Genomic DNA, 20,234 nt, shown 5'->3' on the forward strand with positions numbered 1-20,234 from the left:
GCTCTTGAAGACAGTATTAAACAGACCTGGGAAATAAAGCAGCATTCGGTGGGAATGCTAATTAGCATAATGAGGATACTTCAAAGAGCAGTAATTGCACTTAAGGCCCACATGTTTCATGCCATTGTGATTTGAATTCATTTTGGTGAAAAAAATAAAAATGCCAGACAGTATGGAGCTAATGTACATAAAGAGAAATTATCCACTTCATGGCTTGATCATGTACTCTGCCATTCATGGTCCATGGAATAATTAGCGTGTCAGCTGTTCATCTATTTTGTTAGCTGAGAGAGATGTGTGATAGAAATGCTGATAGACGTGCTGTGGTTTATGACTCTTCCATCTGTGTTTTCTCGTTTTCGTCTATTCATTCTGTAGCATGGCAGCCAATGAGTTGCAGAATGCAGGTAAAGAAAGCAGGGCTTGGTACAAATGGTCCTTACCATCATAGAAGGTTCTGCTCTGTAACCCTTTAGGTATCCTAGGTTTTCTGTATGTTCCATGTCCTAACTGTGATTGTACTGGCCTATTCAGAATTATGGCCTATGTGTAGTAATGAAAGCCCAAGTGATCCGCCCAACAGGGCATATGCTTCTAGGCTTTGAGCAGCTGGTAATATGGTTAAAGCTGAACTCCATGCAGATATAAAAGACATCAATGAATGCAGCTTTGTATTTACTTTAATTGTATTTGTCTTTTAAATGCTGGTGCGAGTACTTGGTTCTGAATTTGTATTGGCTTCTTGCAGCCCCTGTTCTGCAACATGCAGAATGAGCAAGGGAAGGACTGGGAGCCAGTCAGGATACTACATACTAGACATGTGCGATTAGTTTCATATGAATCTCAAATTCGGACAAATTTTACCTAAATTCGTACGTTCGGGAGGATCCAAAATACGAATTGCCATGCGTCCGAATTTTGTACGAAATACAAACTTTTGTTTACGAATTTCGGATCAGTCGTCGTCGACTCATTATGCTTATTATGAGGGGCTCCCACCATCCCTGTGCTATGTTGACTTCCTCCTGGGGCTGTACCCCTGCTGTGCTCATTATGAGGGGCTCCCACCATTCCTGTGCTGTGCTGACATACCGAGCACAGCAGGGGATAAAAACCAATCTTCCTTCAGCATCGACTGTCATATTGAGGTATATATATTTTTGCCTTTAAATTCATCGTAAAGCACGTTCGTACAAGTTAACGAACCTAACAACAATTTGTATTTCATATGAATTTAAATAGAATTTTGGACACGAATTGCGAAGTACGAATTAATTCTAATATGAACCGTAACAGAACGAAACAAAAGGAATTTATTGACGGCGCCCATGTCTACTACATACAATTGTTTTGACATGGTTGCTGTTTGGAGCAATAGACCAGTGTCAGCAGAGGGATGATCACCTCTTTTTTACTGCTTTTGGTCAGTCCAGTTGGCAGTCTGGGGGTCAAATGCAGACACCACTGCTTTCCTTAAAGGGGTTGTAAAGCTTTGCTTTTTATTTTCTAAATAGGTTCCTTTAAGTTAGTGCATTGTTGGTTCACTTACCTTTTCTTTCGATTTCCCTTCTAAATGTTTTTTCTCTTTGTCTGAATTTCTCACTTCCTGTTTCTCCACAGTAAACTTCACACCATCACCCGAGCGGTGTTTAGTCAGCCAGAACAGCTTACTGAGGAGGAAAAGGACGTGGGAAATTCAGACTAAGAAAACAAAGAAAAAAACATTTAGAAGGGAAATCGAAGGAAAAGGTAAATGAACCAACAATGCAATGCACTAGCTTAAAGGAACCTATTTAGAAAATAAAAAACTAACCTTTACAACTATTTTAACTTTAAGTGGTGTTAATTACCTGGCAGTGTTGTGTAAAGGGGCTGTGTAACATAATGTTTAATATACAAATCCTTTGCCAGGTAAGACTGCTCTGTTACAGACCAATCTATCTAGGCATACACAATGTCTGGCTGGTCCCTCAGGAAGCTGGAAACCACTGTGGTAGGCTCCGCTACAGCTTGGCAGCCAATTGTCATGGGCACACAAAGCTAGTGGAGACTGCTATAGTAGTGGTGCCTAGTACAATGATTTCCAGGTTGCAGAGGGTTTGGCCAGGTATGGTATATGCCTAGTTATATTGCTCTGTAACCGAGCTGGGTTACGTTCAGGGCTGTGCACTCGCATCCCCACAGATTTCCCATTGGAAGCTGTACCTGTGTCCGCACAGCTGCTGCATCCCTATTGAAATCAATGGGACTGTCTGCATGGGGATTCCCTGAAAACCTGTGCATCCCCATGAATGCAATCATGGCCCTGCACACATGTACACTTTAGTACACTTTGTGTGAATGAGGCCTAAGAGATATAAGACTGCCTCTATTACTGGACCCTACAGAACTTCTGAAAATTGGTATTTGCATACAGTTTGGCATGCCCCCACCTGTCTGACTCAAACACCGAAAGTATAATTTCAGAATGGGGATTGGCACATTTTCCAATACTCAGAAGATATAATAATTAGCAGAGCAGAGCTAAGAAAGCCCCCAGTCACATTTGTTTTAGAAGAAGTTCAATTTCAATATTTGTTTTATTAAATTATTTTAAAATACAGGTTATAACATAAGAAAGCCAGACAATGCACAGCTAACCGTAGCCACCAAGAATATAATTCCACTGCTAGGGCATGACAAAAATCTGTGAATATTTGGAATAGTAAGCCAGTGGTATAAAGGTCATCCGTATCTAATTGGAGAAGGTCTTGGTAGCTAACAAGACACTGACCAGGATGTGTTGCTAAATCTAGGATAAGGTCTTTCAACATGGATATGTAACACCCTCTAGTTAGGTAGGTGCTAGAGAGGTTTTTTTTTGGAGAGTAGGAAAATTTAGGTAGGCCTGGCTGATGTCTAGGCCTAGGGTGAGGCTTAGGGTAGCAGCTGGTGATTCACAGTCAGTGTCACTGGGACCTCCCTTTTCTTTCTAGAGTCTGTTAGAAAGATCTGGAAAGAAAGGAGGAGAGGTGGAGCTGTCTGGGGTGCCCTGACTATCTGGATTGACAGGGGGCAGGCCTCCTCAAATACCCAGGGTCAGCCCAGCTGGGGGGGGGGGCTATTGGATGGAAGAGCTGGAGTCAGAGTGTGAAGGCTGTCGGGGCCCGCGGGGAGCTCCCGAGTCTGCAGGGGAGTGACCCTGGGCTGGGGCATGGGTGAATCCAGGAGATGTGATGAGATCCTGGATGGAGAGGCACATGAGGTAAAGGAGAGCACAGAGCGACAGAGCACTTATAAGGGTTTCCAGGGAGGACAACTGGTCGCAGCCAGGAGGGCTGATGAGTGAGCACAGTCGGGAAGACTGGGGAGGCACGCCTGAGAGAGCTGGGAGATTGCAGTTTGTGATGGGTTTAGAACCAGAGGAGAGGACTGTGGGAAGGGCAGTGGAAAGACGTCTTTGCAGCCAGCTTGTTGGCAGGGCCTGAAGAGAGCTATCTGGGTGTGGTAGCTGAATAGAGGACAGCTAGCACCTGCACTATTCTACATCACAGGGGCCCGAGGTCCCTGCCACCAAAAGACAGTTCACTGAGACCTGACTGAAGTAGTTGTCAGGCCTAACCATGCATTGCTAGCTAGTCTGGAGGAGTAACAGTCTGCAGAAAGGGAAGTGCTGGAGGAATAATGTTATGAGTAAGTGAAGTGCTAGAGAAGTGAAGCATAAGAGGCCTTGCTCAAGTGAGGGATTGGAGAGTATATACTGGATTGTATATAGAAGTCTCAAGCAAGTTTGCACTGAATATTCCTGGGCATCCCATAATTCCCAATTTCCCATCCAAGTTTAATCCCCTCTAAATAAAAAAAACAAAAAAAAAACGGAATGTCTGGCTGGACAGGGTGACAGGTAAATCACTACATTGGGCATGGCTACAGATATAAGAGGAAAGATAATGGAATCGCTGCACCAGTTAGACCTTGGAAGATGGTAGAAGAGACTAGAAAATGTGAGGATGGGGGAAGGGAAAAAAGGACACCCAAGCTATGGTCAACACTAAAGCCCAGAACACACTAACCATGTGATGTTAGTACAGCGATCTCCCCTCTGCGCTATTGTGTTTTGATGCTGATTGGCTACTGTTTTTTCAGCATGCCTGTTCAACCAAAGCCGAGCAGGCTGCTGTACACACAGGCCAAATGTCGGAACGGTTTCAGTTGAACAAGGCGATACCAGCCGATATTCATCCCGTGTCTACCGGGCTTAAAGGGATTGTAAAGTAAATTATATATTTTTTTAAATAAACATGTTATACTTACCTCCACTGTGCAGCTCGTTTTGCACAGAGTGGCCCCCGAACCTGCTCTTCTGGGGTCCCTCGGCGGCTGTCTCTGCTTCCCCCCCGCAGGTACTTCTCACGTTCATGCGAGCTCCCTCGAATGGTGAGAAGCACCTGCGGGCATGCTCCCGTGGTACAGCCGGCAGCTATAGCCACTCACTGTATCACACGGGCCCCCCCCCCCCGGTGCGCAGCGTCATGGATGTGATTGACAGCAACGCGAGCCAATGGCTGCGTTGCTTTCAATCCATCCACTGCAGCCAATCAGCGGCCAGGCTGAGCGGCGAAGAGGGCATCGGGGGCGATCACGGGACTTTCGAGGGGTCAGGTAAGTAAAATGGGGGGACTGGGGGTGCCGGCAGTGTGAGATGTTTTTTCACCTTAATGCATAGAATGCATTAAGGTGAAAAAACATTTACCTTTACAACCCCTGTAAGGTTTCAATGTTATTCTATTGTACCCAATTATAATTGAGCGATGTGCTGTCACTCAGCTCAGATTTCTTTTGTACTGCCTGTGGGCTGAACAACACTATAAGGCTGCTTTCACACTGCAGCGGGAGCGGCGTCGGCGGTAAAGTGCCGCTATTTTTAGCGGCGCTTTACCGTCGTTTTAGCGGCGGTGTGCGGGCGCTAGCGGGGTGGTTTTAACCCCCGCTAGCGGCCGAAAAGGGGTTAAACCCGCCCGCAAAGCGCCGCCGCAGCGGCGCTTTGCCGGCGGTATTGCCGCGGTGTCCCATTGATTTCAATGGGTAGGAGCGGTGAATACACCGCTCCTTCACCGCTGCAAAGATGCGGCTAGCAGGACTTTTTTCACTGTCCTGCCAGCGCATCGCTCCAGTGTGAAAGCCCTCTGGCTTTCACACTGGAGTTAAAGGGGCCGGTTTTTTTCAGGCGTTACACAGGCGCTATTTTTAGCGCTGTAACGCCTGAATACCGCCCCAGTGTGAAAGCAGCCTAACAGATTTCTCCATCCAAAAGAGGAATCCAAGAGAAGCAGGCGTTCATTTATCCTTACTAGTGTTAAGACCTAGGTAGGTGGGATTATAGATACAAATAATTTTTTGACTACCATTTAGCACAGCAACGGGAAGATTGCTGAGATGTGTCCTGGGAGTTGGAGGAGATTTTAATTAATATATATGTATTTTTTGAATCATCTAGTAAACACAAAATATTTTATACAAATATTTCGTATTTTTATATGTAGCCAGCAGATTGTCCTTTAGGCGCTATACCAAGTGGATGGACGAATCTTCCCTGCTGGCTATTGTATTTTAACAGCCGGTGCATGCAATGGTCAGAATACCCAAACACTGAATGCAGATGCAGTTTAATTATCAATTTTCCAACAGAGCCAGGTGGTGCTCGCAGGCCCACTAATTCAGTGGGAAAAAGACAAAATGCGGTCCATGTATGGCTAGTTTCTTTTCACACCTATGCAGTTTGTTGCACTTTGGCTGTCACATGAAGAAGAATTCCATTACTGTCTTTAGGGCCTGTTCTCGCTAGAGTTGCCATCTCATCCCTTTAAACCAGAACATATATGAAATACACAGGTTCTGAGGCTAATTTAATACAGATAAGACAAAAAGTGAGTTTAATTGCCACCGCAATCAGTTACAGAACCTGTGTAATTAATATTTGTTCGGTTTAAGACTCCTTTCACACCATGCTGCCCATAGCGTCGGCGGTAAAACGCTGCTATTTTTATCTGTCGGATTTGCGTCGCATTTCGGCCACTAGCGGGGCACTTTTACCCCCGCTGAGAAAGGGTTAAAACCACTGGCAATACACCGCAATAGCAGCGTTTTGCCAGCGGTATTACAGCACTGCCCCATTGATTTCAATGGGGAGCAGCGGTGGAGGAGCGGTAAACACACCGCTCCTTCACCGCACCAAAGAAGCTGCTGGCAGGACTTTTCCTGACATCCTGCCAGCGCACCACTGCAGTATGAAAGCCCTCGGGCTTTCACACTACAGATAATGGTGCAGCTGTTTTAGGGTGGATTGCAGGCGCTATTTCTAACGCTATAGCGCCCGCAAAACTCCTTTGGTGTGAAAGGGGTCTTAAAGGGATGAGGTGGCAACCCTAGTTCTCGCCTATGCATCACTTTCCGTTCAACTTGAAAATGGATGCAGGCACTTCTTTTGGTGCATTGTTGGCCCTATAGACTTGGAGTGCATGAAAATGCATGAGAAATGCAATAAAAACAAACACATAAAAATGCAGATGCACGAGTTGGAACCTAGCGTGTGTTTTTTGGCCTCTTTAGACTTAAATGGGAGCATCTGAAAAACACGTGTAATACACAATTTTACACTTGGCTAAAACAAAAATAATTAAGCCTAAAAACATGCAAAAACTACTGAGGGCGCTGATACTCAAGTGTGAAATGTAGCCTTATGAACAACGTCTTCACCTCAATACAGGTTTATACTGTATGTCTCTGATTGCATGCACAGATCCATACTAACCAATTTTATTTGACTGCAATTTAAATCCTGTAATAGTCATTCCTTCCAGTGTGCCCTGTCAAGGAGGTGTGGTAGGACAATCAAACTTGATATACGTCCCTTAAGAGAGCAAATTTCTGGTGTGTGAAGAATCGAATCTGGCAGAGCTTTGACATTTGACACTATTATGTATTTAGAAGTAGACTCAATTTCTGAGCGTGTCCCAGATTCTTATACTGCACGTAGAAAAGAACGGTGTTTTGTGGGGCAGTCTATTGTGATTTGTCGAGTCAAGGGATTTCTAATGCTTGGGTTGAGCCCTGGGTCAGTTTTCCTGTGCTGAGATGACAGATGTCTGTCTGATGGTTTAAGAAGATTGGAAACTCTATAAAAATATAGATACTCGTCTCCTGTAGATGCGTGAGAATGCAGCTGGACTGATCTCTTGAACTAAGTGCACGCTTGTGAAATTTTTGTATCGAGACTGGAAGATGGCATACCGTAAGTCTTTCAACTTTGTTACCAGATTCTGGTCTCTGATTCTGGTCTCTTGTTGCATGAAAACTAGTCCTTGAACCTATTTCTGGAAGGATAACTCCATCTTAAGGTGTCACTAGACCCACAACCGTAAAATCAGTGTGTATATGCAGTAAAGCATGCTTGTTATACTTGCTGTGGAAACAAAGGGGTTAATCATCTGCATTGTGTAAAAAGTCTGTTTGATCCTGTATGCACAGATCCTCCTCCTCTGCATTGTCTTTGTAACTTGTCCGAGTAAGACAGTGAGTCAGGCTACACATGCTTAGTTTGGTGTGTATTGCTAGAGTTTTTTTTATTTGTTTTTCTTTTTTTCTTGGGAGGGTGCATGTGATCAGCACAGGGCCAATTAGCACTGTCCAGACAGAGGGTCAGGGGTCCTGCAGCCTCATAGGACAGTCGAAGTAGAATGAAAACTCCTCCTACAAGCTTTAACTAGCCATGGATAGAAGTCACAATGCTGCTATATACTGCTAATGAGAAAAGGTATCTAGCTGTTTATATTTATTAAAACAATTGGATTTCCATGCCCTGTGTACTGTGGCAGACCAGATATAGTGAATCCTGGGCTTAGTAACGCTTTAAGGCCTCCTGCACACTGGGCGTTTTGCCCCTGGCATAAGTTATTGAAGCTGGAATGTGCGCTGAGCAATACTAACATTTTAGGGCAGTATGCATCTAAGGGCAAATGCCAGGAATGCAGTCTGCATTCTGAGCCTTCGTTCCTAGGCGAATATTGCCCTAAATTTTAGTAACATTTGGTGCCCCGTCCATCTGCACTAGCTTTCAGCCTCTCATTGGCTGCATGCACACTGCAGCTGTCAAACGCTCATTTTACAGGTGTTTGAGTTCTTTTTTTTTCTCTGTCCTTAATCGCCCCTTTGTTAGCCAACAGTATGTGTCCATATACACATAGGAATTTGGAGGAGTTAGAAGGCAGGGGCAGAAATCTGAAAGCTACAGAAACACGCTACAACCGCATCCATTGCACTTGGTTGCGGGTCGTCCATGGTGCGCCCTCTTTTTGCTTTGTGTCTGCAGCATGCAAATAATGGTTTACTGCTTTTGCAGCTTAAGGGGGTATTTTGGTAGCAGTAAAAATGCGGTTCAACGGTAACACGCCCCACCCCAATCCCAAGTATAAATGAGCCTTTAGTTTAACAGTTCTAGGTATTTGTCTCTCTCAGAGATCACAGTACTCCCCCTGACAATGCCTTTATCTGTTTTCTCCAGAAGGACACCAACATCTTTTAGATTGTAAGCTCTATCAAGCAGGGCCCTTGGATCCTGTATTGAATTGTATTGTAACTGTACTGTTTGCCATAACAATGTAAAGTAAACTGCTTAAACTGTTTCCGCTATATAAATCCTGTATAACAGGGATCTGCAATTAGCGGACCTCCAGCTGTTGCGAAACTACAAGTCCCATCATGCCTCTGCCACTGGATGTTATGCTTGTGGCTGTCAGTCTTGCTATGCCTCATGGGACTTGTAGTTCTGCAACAGCTGGAGGTCCGCTAATTGCAGATCCCTGCTGTATAATAATGTAGCACTACCCCCACAGGGGCTGCTGGTGACTGGCTCCCCTATTCCTGCACGGAAAGGCAACACGCATTCTCCGCTTGCGTCCAAACACAAGAAGTCAGTCCCTAAGCTTTGTTTTTGATGTTTTATTAGGGGTAAAAACTTGGATGGGGTGAAGGGATTTATGGGATGCCCAACAAGAAGCAAAGAATAAAAAGGGGGAAAACTTCCTTATGTACAAAAAGATCCTGAACTGCTTTCTTTCCTTTCTTCACACAGTCCTTAGTAGATTTGTTTCAGAAGTCCATTACAGACAAGGAGCTCTCAACCCCTCTTGGAAATGGCACAAATGAGACAAACTGCATGCAGGAGTATCCTCTCCTTGTGTAGAACTGCTCCTAGCTACACTGCTTGTAGGACCTACCAGCCCTCCTGACTGCTCTGAAGATCTCCCAGGTCAAGGCTAAAATGGTTAAGCACAGCGCTGTCCTTTACAATACTTGCTACATGTGTCAGTCTCTCCCAATGAAAATCCCTAGGTATGCTCTGTCCTCCTTGCTCTCAGGCAAGATTCCAAATCAAACCGCTCTGCTGAATGGATCCTCTTTAGCCAGCCCAAGCCCAGCCTGGAGTCTCCACTAGACCTAGGAGACCCGCCTAGGCCACCAACTGCCTTCTCAGAACTCCATCATCCACCTGATTCCCCTGCTAACAAGACTCGTACATATTTTAAGGGACGGTATGCCTAGGGATTGCCCAGGTCCCCCTAAGTATGCAGATCAACTCTTCTGGTCTCCAACTTCTAACTAATAGAAGTTTCTCCAGACTACCAGAACGAGGGGGAGGGCACCAGAGACCTGTCTCTGAGTCATCCAGCCTGACCTGCAGTAAACCATGACCTAGATTCCAGACTCAGACTTACCATGAGTAAATAAATGTGCCTGCACTTAACTAATAGCACACTAGAAGGTGCTACAGTAATAATAATCTTTTGTCCAGTCATCATCTATGATCCAAATGTACTTCTGGACTGAGATGCTATTTCAGAGATGATGTAAATGCTGGTTCCTATGCAGTTCTTAGCTTTAAAGTGGAACTACACTGCATCAGAGGCAACAAACCAAAAATGTTATTTAAAGTGGAGCTCCACCCAAAAGGGGAAGCTCCGCTTTAATGCCTCCTCCCCAGCTCCTGTTTGTGAAATTGAGCTTTTGGGAAGGATGGGGGGAGCGGGTACCCGATTTCAACAGGTATCCACTCCCACTTAGGCCTTAGGAAGTGGAAGTACCCCCCCCAAGTCTTCAGGACCAGTCAGAGGACAGCGCTGCTCGCGCATGCGCAGTGGGCTGTCACAGCCGGGTGCCCATGCTAAAAATGCCAGCGCCACCTAGGGTGGACACAGGGTAAATCCGGCTGGGGTGAGTGGCTGTTAAAAGTCTGATATAGCATTTAATTCCAGGAATACATCTGCCCCTAGCTTAGGTGTGCAGACAAGAGGATGTGCTGAGAAAACCCCTCCCTCCCATTCTGAAGACTCCTGGGATGTATGACCTCATGTGCCCAGGCCTGGAAACCAGGAAGTAACTGAAGAAATGTAAAAAACATTTAAAAGAAGTAAATAGGAAAATATATCATATCTGTTTACTAAGGCTAGCAGCATTAGGATAAAAATTCTTTACTGCAGAAAAAAACATTTTTTTCTTCAAAAAAAAAACTCTCAACTTGTTCAAATTTAGGCTAAAGTTCCTTTTTTTTTTTTTTTTTTGGTACATTAAAAATGTGGATTGAAATAGGAATGTATTCATACAGACTTGTAAAGTTACTGAAAGTTCAAATTTAGGGCCCTTTCACACTGATTAGTTTTTAATGCGTGTAGCACCCTCTACCTAGGTAGGTGCTACAGTTGAGATTTGTCAGTGCAGGTAAATATAGGCAGGTCCAGCTGACAGTGAGGCCGGTTTGTTTTGATGTGTGCCTGGGAGTGGTTTTAGAGTAGGCTGGTGACTCTCACAGATAGTTTACCTTCTTTAGTTTACCTTCTTTAGTTTACCTTCTTTAGTTTACTTCTCTAGTTTACCTCACTTTTGGTTACCTCCCTTCTAGAAGGAAGGAGTGGAAGAAAGGTGGAGTAGTCTGGAGTGTTCTGAGGAGCCCTGACCAATCCCCAACCTGGATTGGCAGGGGGCAGGCCTTCCTAAATACCAGGAGACAGCACAGCTGGGTAGGAGTTGTTCGGGTGGAAGAACTGGAGAGTGTTAGGGGTGTCTTGAACAGGAGCAGGAGAGGACAGTGGGAAACACTGCCAGGCAAGTCTCCAGGAGGGATCCATTAGGTGTCTGTGAGTGACAGGCACAGTCGAGATAGCTGGGAGAGGCATGCCAGAGAGGACTGGGAGTGTACAGTCAGAGATGGATGCAGAGCCAGCGGGAGAGACTGTGATGTTACTAGCAAAGTCAGGCTGCTGCAGCTGGGAGAGCTGCCAGGTTCTGCAAAGGGCTGACTGGGATCAGTAGTCCACCAAAGAGGTCAGCTAGTGCTAAATGACTTTTCCTATATTTGTTGCTACACTAAAGGGGCCCGCGGCCTCTATCTGTAATAAGGAACTTTGCTAAGGTCTAGCTGAAACCAGAGTTAGGCCTAACCATGCGCTAGCTGAGCCTGAAGTATGTGCTGGAAGGATAAGGAGAGATAGTCTGCAACAAGAGCCAGTGCAGAAGGAGAATATTTGAATTGTCCCATACCATGCAAGAATAATTTTCTGGGAATCCCATGAATTCCTTATCCCCATCCAAGTTTTAATCCCTCAATAAAAAACAAAGCTGATGGACTTGTTCCTTGTCTTGGAGTGACTAGAAGTGAATGCCAGGCTGGGCAGGGTGACAGGTGGAACTACTACAGTCTGCAGCCCCTATAGGGATACTGCTACATGAGCTTTTGGTGTTTCCTGAAAAATAGATCCCTTTTAATTCCTATGGAACTCTTGACACCATCTACATTTAGGTGCAGTGCATTTCTAAAAGTCTTGCATGCTGCCAAAAATGCATCTCCCACTGATTTCTATGGGAAACCCACCAAAACTACATGTCCCACTGATTTCTATGGGAAACCCACCAAAACTACATGTCCCACTGATTTCTATGGGAAACCTATCATAATGACATCAAAAATGCACCCACAGTGTGATTGTTGTGTTTTTTGGGGTTTTGTTTTAGTCGCCTGTCAAATTTCACAGGTGCGTCCAGAAAAACGCTTTCAAAAGTTAATATGTGCATTTTCAAAATAAATATCACTTTTTTTAGGGGGTCAGTGTAAAAGGGTCCTTTAAAGTGCTCAATGGGGCCGCAGGCAGTACCCTGAGTGAATGGGGCTGCCCCACAACTGCATGTTTTTAGTGGTGTGCCACTTTTGGCAGCTGCTGCATCTGCAGGAAGAGCTTTAACGATGTTTGCATTTTTAGAATGACAGGTCTACTTTAAACATCCAGGATAGACTTACAGATCTGCCATGCAAATCATGACATTACCATGATCCAGTTTCTCCTTTTTATGGAGGTAGCTATTTGCGTATGTTTCCTGGAGTGGATTTACTTAAAGTAAAGTATGTGTAATATATGCACTTTGGCGAAAGCAATATTCCAATCCAGGGAAACAAAATAATTTGTCCGATATGTAGCGGTACCCCCAAAGGAGCTTCTTTTGTTTACTCTGTCCGTTACTCTGCCCCCCAACCCTAATAACAGTCTCAGTCCCATCTGGTACACCTGGCTATAGTGTAAGTGCAATGACAAATGAGAAACACACACGTTATGATAAAACACAGAAATTGTCTTTTACTGCAATATTTCTGTGGAAGAATAACAGACAGTAACAGTATATATTTAAGTAATCAACTGGAGAACGATAACTGAAATTTAGGAATAATATAGCTCTCAATCCTATATTCAAGCTGCTTTCAGGGGATTCCAAACCTGAGAATGCCCCCAAGAGCAGAGGCACACTTAAATGGTAAATAAAACACAATATGACATTTTAAATCAGATTGGTTACCTTTACTCGGGTTGGTTCTATGAGTCCAGGCAGGAGGAGAGCAGAGGCATGACTCTGTGTCAGGCCTCTCTCTTCTGTCCCCTGACACCACAGGATCAACTTTAAACGCTTTATTCAAATCAACATGCAGTGGCTTAACCTCCTAGATAAGCTGTCCCACACACACACACTCGCTGCATATACAGAGCCCTGAATATGTATGTGCAGATCCGTATGGCACTAGTAGCTTCAGCCCTTTTAACCACTTGACCACTGGGCACTTAAACCCCCTTCCTAACCAGACCAATTTTCAGCTTTCGGTGCTCTCACACTTTGAAGACAATTACTCAGTCATGCAACACTGTACCCATATGAAATGTTTGTCCTTTTTTTTTTTTTTCAGACAAATGCAGCTTTCTTTTGGTGGTATTTAATCACCACTGGGTTTTTCATTTTTTGTGCTATAAATCAAAAGACTGAAAATTCGGTAAAAAAAATAAAATACATTTCTTTTTTTCTGTTAACATTTATTGGCAGAGTATAGCAAAGTTTTGCATAGTACTGGCACTGAGCAGCGCTGTGGGCTGGATCTGTAGTGCCCACAGCGCTGCAAACAATCTCTCCCCCTCTCCCCTCGCACTGTACTGATCAGTACAGAGAGGGGAGGTAGGAAACGGCGTCATGACGCCAGTTTGTTTACAAGTGATGCTCCGTCATTTGACAGAGCGATCACATGGTAAACGGCGCTATCAGCTGCCATTTACCGTGATCCGTGATGCGTCGGGTACCCAGTGGTCATGGATGTTCCCGGGTGCGTGCCTCAGGGGGTGCGCGGAAACGGGATTCTCTGAGGACGTCCCGCGGATGTTCACCCAGAATAAGCTGACCGCGCTGTAGCCGTCTTTTGGCTATGGCCCAGTCGGCATGTGGTTAAAGAAAAGATAAAACTGTCTTCAGCTAGCCACTTTCGTTGGTGCACTTAAACTCCTGGATAGCAGAGCCAAACAATAAAACTGGCCCAGATTATCAAGTGAAGCAGGCAGGATCTTTCTCAGCAAGATGAAAGGACAATGATGTCTGTATACAGTGTCCCCAGAAATGGATGGCCTTATCCTTTATCTCAGTTGCCATACACGTGTCAGCAAGATGACTATCGGCATTGTCTGTATACAGTGTTCACTTCTGTGGGGCTGTGTCCATGTTTACTGCAAATGGGAAAAGCCCCCTCACCAAATCCTGTGGTCAAGGTGCCACCTAAACGTCCTGCGACAGCAGGCTTTCCTGGCTACCGGACTGGTTACCTCACACTGGAATGCTTCACTGTTTAGTGCAGATGCGCCTGGATGTGCAACTGGAATTCCTCTCTCAGGCTGGATGTCCTGACTGGTGGCGGAGGCCTGAATTGCACTGTGAAATCACTTGGGACAGCATCTCTCCCTCAGGTTTGATCTCTTCCTCCGCTTCATGCTGACTGAACTCTCCTCAGGGAATCAAAATGGAGTTTCCTGCCAGCAGAGCATGCCGGGATATGTAGTCCTGCCTCTTTAAAAGTCAGTGAGGCCGCTCTATGCTATCTTCATATTCCACTGTCCTTTGCAGCTGCTTCCTGCAGCTTAGTACAGTCCCTCTCATTGGCTGCTGTAACCGTGCCTTTAATTGGCTCCTCTCCTGCCAATAGGAACACATGGGAGGGAGGCAGAGAGTGGGCAGAGATGTTAACGTGCACTAAGTTAGGAGAAAAAGGGAGGGGAGAATCCCCCTCTCTTAGGCTCACAGGCAGCTCTCCCTCTGTGAAAAGCTTGTGTACTCATGATGGCCAGCTTGGTGGGGTTGTGGGAGAAACAGGACACCCGCTACATATAAACAATACCATTCCCTATTTTATTCTGTAATGCTTGCACAAGGTTTTGAAGTCTCCACTTCTTGCTACACAAGGAAACTGCATGAACCGTGTAGTGTTGTCTATGTGAATATTCCATAATTGAGTGTAAGCCGTCATAAACGGTTTTTATCACGCTATAAAGCATAGTCAGGATATTTGCAGTAAGGAATGCCAGCAAAGTTTGGTCTGCTTTGAGTGGTGATCTCCCCATTGGCGAGAATGGAAGTAAAGTCCCGTTCATACCATCGGTGTTGCAGTAATGCACCAAGGATGGTGTGATGTGTTGCAGAGCCACTTGTTTTGAATTGGCATCCAATGCATTTATAGGCTGCACTTGTGCTGTAGGGCACCACAATAAACGATGTGCATTGCTGTGTGCTGAGGTAGTTCACCCACTACAGGCTGCCGGCAGAAAATGACAGAAGGGGGCAGGGACAAGACCCGTCATCTTGTACAAGGAGAGAAAGAGCAGGCGTGACCAGTCTTTATTACAAAAGCTCCTGTACAGAGCCAAATGCAGGAGTTTCATTCTGTGTTACTGCAATGATCTGGAAGCAATACACAAAGGGTACCAATAATCAAGTGTAGCGGATGACATTTGGGATCAAATGTCACAGGCCTGTAAATTTAGTTTTTGGCCTCAGAACAGTAAAGGTTCTGAGGGTTAATTGTATAGGTAGGCCTTAACACCAGTCTGGCCAGGCTATGTTTGGAAGTTCTGCCTGGTCATGTGAGCGGTGAGGTGCACATGACAGGCTAGAACCAAGTCTGGTTGGATGTTTAGGTATCGGCCTTCTCGGAGCCAATCAGTGGGCGTGCCGGGGCCCGCTGCAGAGTCTGGGAAGGGGTACTTAAAGGGGTGTGGGTCATGTGTTCGTGGGTTCCGGAGTTGTTCGAGAGACCCGTGTGGTCTGCTCTGGTTCCAGGACCGGGGTAGCCCTGTGAGGGGTCCCGGTCACGGGGTGTTGGACACCCCGCAACATGTTCCTGTCAGTGGCCCCGTATAGACCTGCTTGGTCGGGGGTAGGGATCCATCCGTTCCCAAGTCTCAGAACCTGCTGGTCCGAGGCACAGTAACTGGGGGAGGATTCAAAGTGTCCGGGTGTGCTCTCGGCTTGGAGGGACACCGCAGTTCGTGGAAGTGACCGGGGGAGGACTCTTCAGAGGAGGGCCGGCAAGTAGCATCCTGAGAAGTGCCTGGTTACTGAGTTGAGAAGGACATTGACAAATTCACATTTTTTCAGTACCATTGAGGAGACGGGAAACATTCCAGGTACAGAGGAAAAATGTTCCTATTCACCCTTAGTTGATTGTTCAAGTTTGAGTCAACATGCTGACTGCCATGATCTCTGGCTAGAGACCTGTTCAGCCTTGAAGTGCCCAGCTGCGAGTGGCTACTCTCTGGGTGGAAATAGAGACTTTGCTAGACCTGCAGTTCAAGGTGCCTGAGTTCTTCATCCATGTTCCCTAAGACCCCATTCACACCTGAGCGTTTTGTAGCTTGAAGCCTGAAGCTACAAAACGCTAGAGGGGAAAAATTATAATATTCTCAATGGAGATGGTTCACATCTCCACTACATGTCGCCTGAAGCCGAACACCTGAAGCTCAAACAAGTTCCGGACCCTTATTTGTCGCTCGAATTGAGCAGATTTGGGCATTTTTCTTCTTTTAACATTGGTGACCTTTTGCCCTGCACAAAATCGCTGCAAATCGTGGTAAAAAACGCAGCGAATCGCGGTAAAAAACGCTGCAAAAAACGCTTGATAACGCTACGCTCAGGTGTGAATGCAGCCTAAGAGACTGTTAATTGAAAGTTCTACTGCAAAATAAAACTTTTTTAAAAGGACTTCATCTGTGTCAGTGTACAAGTCGTTGGGTATCAACCCTGGGAACCCCTAGAAGCGAAAGAGCAGGCCAAGAGAAGGTAACCGGTAAGCCCATTAAGTCAAGGCCGCCCTGCAACGGGTTATGGCCGCTACACAAGTAAAGATACTTTTTTCCCATTTAGTCAATATTTGTTCAGCTTTAAACTTGTGCTAGGTTTTTGACTGTTTTAGGGTTGGGGTAAGAAACAAATTTCATAGTTAAAATTACAGTTAAAATTGATGGTTTTTAGGTAGTGATTTTTAAACCATCACCTTGTAAAACAAAGCATTCAGTTTAAAATAGAAATCAAAGGCAAAACGTTTGTGTATATAAAAAATAATTATACATCCCCCCCCCCCCTTTTTTTTTTTAATATGTGATCACATTCCCTCTGTTCTTAGCTGTGTAAGAGCTGGGGGAGGAGAAACAGCAGGACCCCGAGCTTACTAGTGAGAAGCTGTGTGTGGGGGGGGGGGGGGGAGAGAAAGTATCAGGACAAGTCTGATCAATCATTGGCGGAGAGCAGGCATTGCCTGTTCTCCAGCACAGCTAGAGAACTGACCATGCTGAGTTCTCCAGTTTAGTGTGGTTAGTTTTTAATAGGAAAGCAGAGGGACTGACCGGAGCACCAGGGATTTCATACAAGTACATGCTACAGCAGGTACATATCAGGAATATGAAATGTTGGGTTTACATATTCTTTAAGGAATAAAACATTCACTGTGCAAATATTTGCCCCACATATGGTTGCCAATGATTTTGCCTGTGTCCAGTTTATTAGTAATGGACCATATGGGCAAACTGAAAACCCATCCACCAATGTTTCAAAGACAAATCCAACTGTGTCCATTTTAAGACAAAAAACAATGTACTAGCTTCCTTGTTGAGTTTTCTACATTAAATAGACTGTAAAGCATATGTCTAGTGTTGTCCTTAATTAAATGTGGTCGAGGGTGAAACCTCAATTAGAAATATCAACAGCATAGAAGTCTTGTGAATGTGCTCTGAGATTTCAGAGCCAGAAGGGGACATTTTTAGGGCTTTCCCATTCTCTGGTTTGCCTACTCTAGTCATTTCCAGTCAGAAGCGAAAGCCTTTGGCATTCTCACATAAATAGATGTTCGGCGTCTGGCTTCTTGTTGAAAGTGAACCTGAAGATCTAGTGACCCCAGACGTAATTGCGCGTGGCCCCTCCGGGTCTGCACATGGTGATGATGACTGGAGCAGAAGTCACTGCGTAATCTGCATGCTAAATGTGTTCTGTTCCCTCTCCCCGCTATCAAAATGTTTTATTTGTCTGTTCCTCTGGAAAATAGGAAGTTGCTATAAATAGGACGTAGGTATCCTGAAATGTAGAAATAATGCGAGAGGAAGAAAGCCATGCGATTCCAAACGGTAATTTTTTTTCCTTTTGATTACTATCCCTTAATATGAAGCTTCAAAAAGATATTGAGGGTCCATTAAGTCTTGTTCTAACCACATAGCTAACCCCATAGGTACAGCTTGAGGGCTTAGACCTGGCTGCTGGTGGCCCTACAGGTGGTATGTACGGTGGTCCTCCATGTATCATATAAAACGGCTCTTCTCAACCAGAGTTCCATGGAACCCTAGGGTTCTTATCAGTGGCAGGCTGTCCATAGAGGGCTCACGGCGCCGCCCCCCCCCCCATCCATGTGCCTGGCCCCCTGATCTACATATCAGGCCGCCGGACTATGGATTCCTTTACGGGCTAGGTATTTTTTTTTTTTCAGCATGTGATTAGAGCCAGAGGCTCTAATAGGCTTCAAAAAAGGGTGGGCTCGGAGGGGGGGGGGGGTGGGGGGGAGGGGGAAACACGGTGCTCTGAGCCGACCCAGTTGTGTGACGTCATTTTTGCTATTTTCACACTAAGGTTCCTCCCCACCAATCAGGAGGCAGGCCGTGAGACCTGTTTCTGAATTGGCCAAAGCTTTAGGCAATCCTATTGGATGCCTAGCTTCAGGCGGAAGAGAGAGGAGAAACACGGCGGAGGAAGCTGCTAGAAGAGCGGACACCGGAGCCGCTACCCACAACCCGCTGCTCGCATGGCAGGCGGACACTGCTGGAGGCCAGGTGGATGGCCATGTCTCGGTAGGTTTGCAGTTGTGCTATGTGCTTTTAATTTTCAGATGATGGATTGAACAGTGCTCTGTGAGATGTTCAAAGCTTGGGATGTTTATTTATTACCTAAACCTGCTTAAAACCTTGTCTACAATTTTATCGCTGACCTGTCTGGTATGTTTCTTGGCCTTCATGATGCGGTTTGTTCAATAAGGTTCTCCAACAAACCTCTGAGGGCTTCACAGAACAGCTGTATTTATACTGAGATTAAATTACACACAGGTGGACAGATGCCGCCACACTTTTCAGATATTTGTAAAAAAAAAATGAAAACCATTTATCATTTTCCTTCCACTTCACAATTATGTGCCACTTTGTGTTGGTCTATTACATAAAATCCTAATAAAATACATTTACGTTTTTGGTTGTCACATGACAAAATGTGGAAAATTTCAAGGGGTTTGAATACTTTTTTCAAGGCACTGTAATCCCTCCGCACTCTATTCAAAAAACACAAAGTTTTGCCTTTTAGTTATACTTTAACATAACATTTTATTCATCACTAAAAAAGGGTTTGGGTTGAGTTCCACTTTAAGAAGAATTTAGCAAAAAGACATGTTAAAATATACTACAGATTTTTTTCTCCTTCCAGAATTAGCTGTTTGGAAACAGTGATTTATTTTAGAAATTTCTCATCATAATGGGTTAATATTACTTTTATTTTTTGCTAAAATGAAAAAATAGCAGATGGGCCAGAGGCGGGGGTCAGTCTCCCCTGAGTTTTTCGGCTGTGCTATGTAATAAGGAGACTCTCCCTGAAGTGGAATTCTGAATTGTGTTCCGTCCAACACCATCTGCTTCCCTAAATGTAATATGTTGCCCCGATGGTGTGTCAGTATATGCGGTGTAACAGGAAAACGACAAACGTATTCGTAATTATGAATAAAATAGCCATTTATGTGTCCCACTTTTGTTTTTTTCATTTTAGATTTACTATGAAAAAGCTAACAATCTAACACCAGCTTTACTGTGATTGTAAACCATACAGCAACCAAGAACCAAAGATATTAAAGTGTAATGCCGCGTACACACGACCGGACTTTTCGATGGACTAGGTTCGACAGTCTTCCCGACGGGCTTTCGGCGGAGTTCTGACGGACTTTCCAAACGGACTTGGCCACACACAAGCACACCAAAGTCCGACGGATTCGAACGTGATGATGTACGACCGGACTAGAATAAAGAAGTTCATAGCCAGTAGCCAATAGCTGCCCTAGCGACGTTTTTTTTCTCCGTCGGACCAGCATACAGATGAACGGATTTTTCGACCGAATTTGAGTCCGTCGGAAAGATTTGAAACATGTTTTAAATTTAAAGTTCGTCTGATTTTTAGACAGCAAAGGTCCGATGAAGCCCACACACGATTGAATTGTCCGGCGGAATTGTTCCGCCAAAGTCCGGTCGTGTGTACGCAGCATAAGGCTTTGTTTAGATGTGCAGTTGGTTTTGGCAAAAAAACGCGGCTCAACCACACATTTTTGCCACCCGCTA

The 20,234-nt window shown here is 45.0% G+C and overlaps 1 protein-coding gene across 4 annotated transcripts in view; it reads left to right on the forward strand.

Moving 5' to 3' along the window:
- TIAM1 (TIAM Rac1 associated GEF 1) overlaps window positions 1-20,234 on the forward strand; it is a 553,722-nt gene that overhangs the window by 63,558 nt on the left and 469,930 nt on the right. For 2 of the 4 annotated variants that reach the window (XM_077480004.1, XM_077480000.1), the window contains exon 2: window positions 1,621-1,749. The exons of the other annotated variants lie outside the window; for them this stretch is intronic. The gene's annotated coding sequence lies outside the window, so the exon portion shown is untranslated. The remainder of the gene's footprint in view (window positions 1-1,620; window positions 1,750-20,234) is intronic. 4 annotated transcript variants of the gene reach the window in all.

Source organism: Lithobates pipiens, unplaced genomic scaffold (assembly GCF_037356315.1).
Source record: "Lithobates pipiens isolate NorthernLeopardFrog02 unplaced genomic scaffold, aLitPip1_a1.2 Scaffold_16, whole genome shotgun sequence".
Taxonomy (NCBI): Eukaryota; Metazoa; Chordata; class Amphibia; order Anura; family Ranidae; genus Lithobates; species Lithobates pipiens.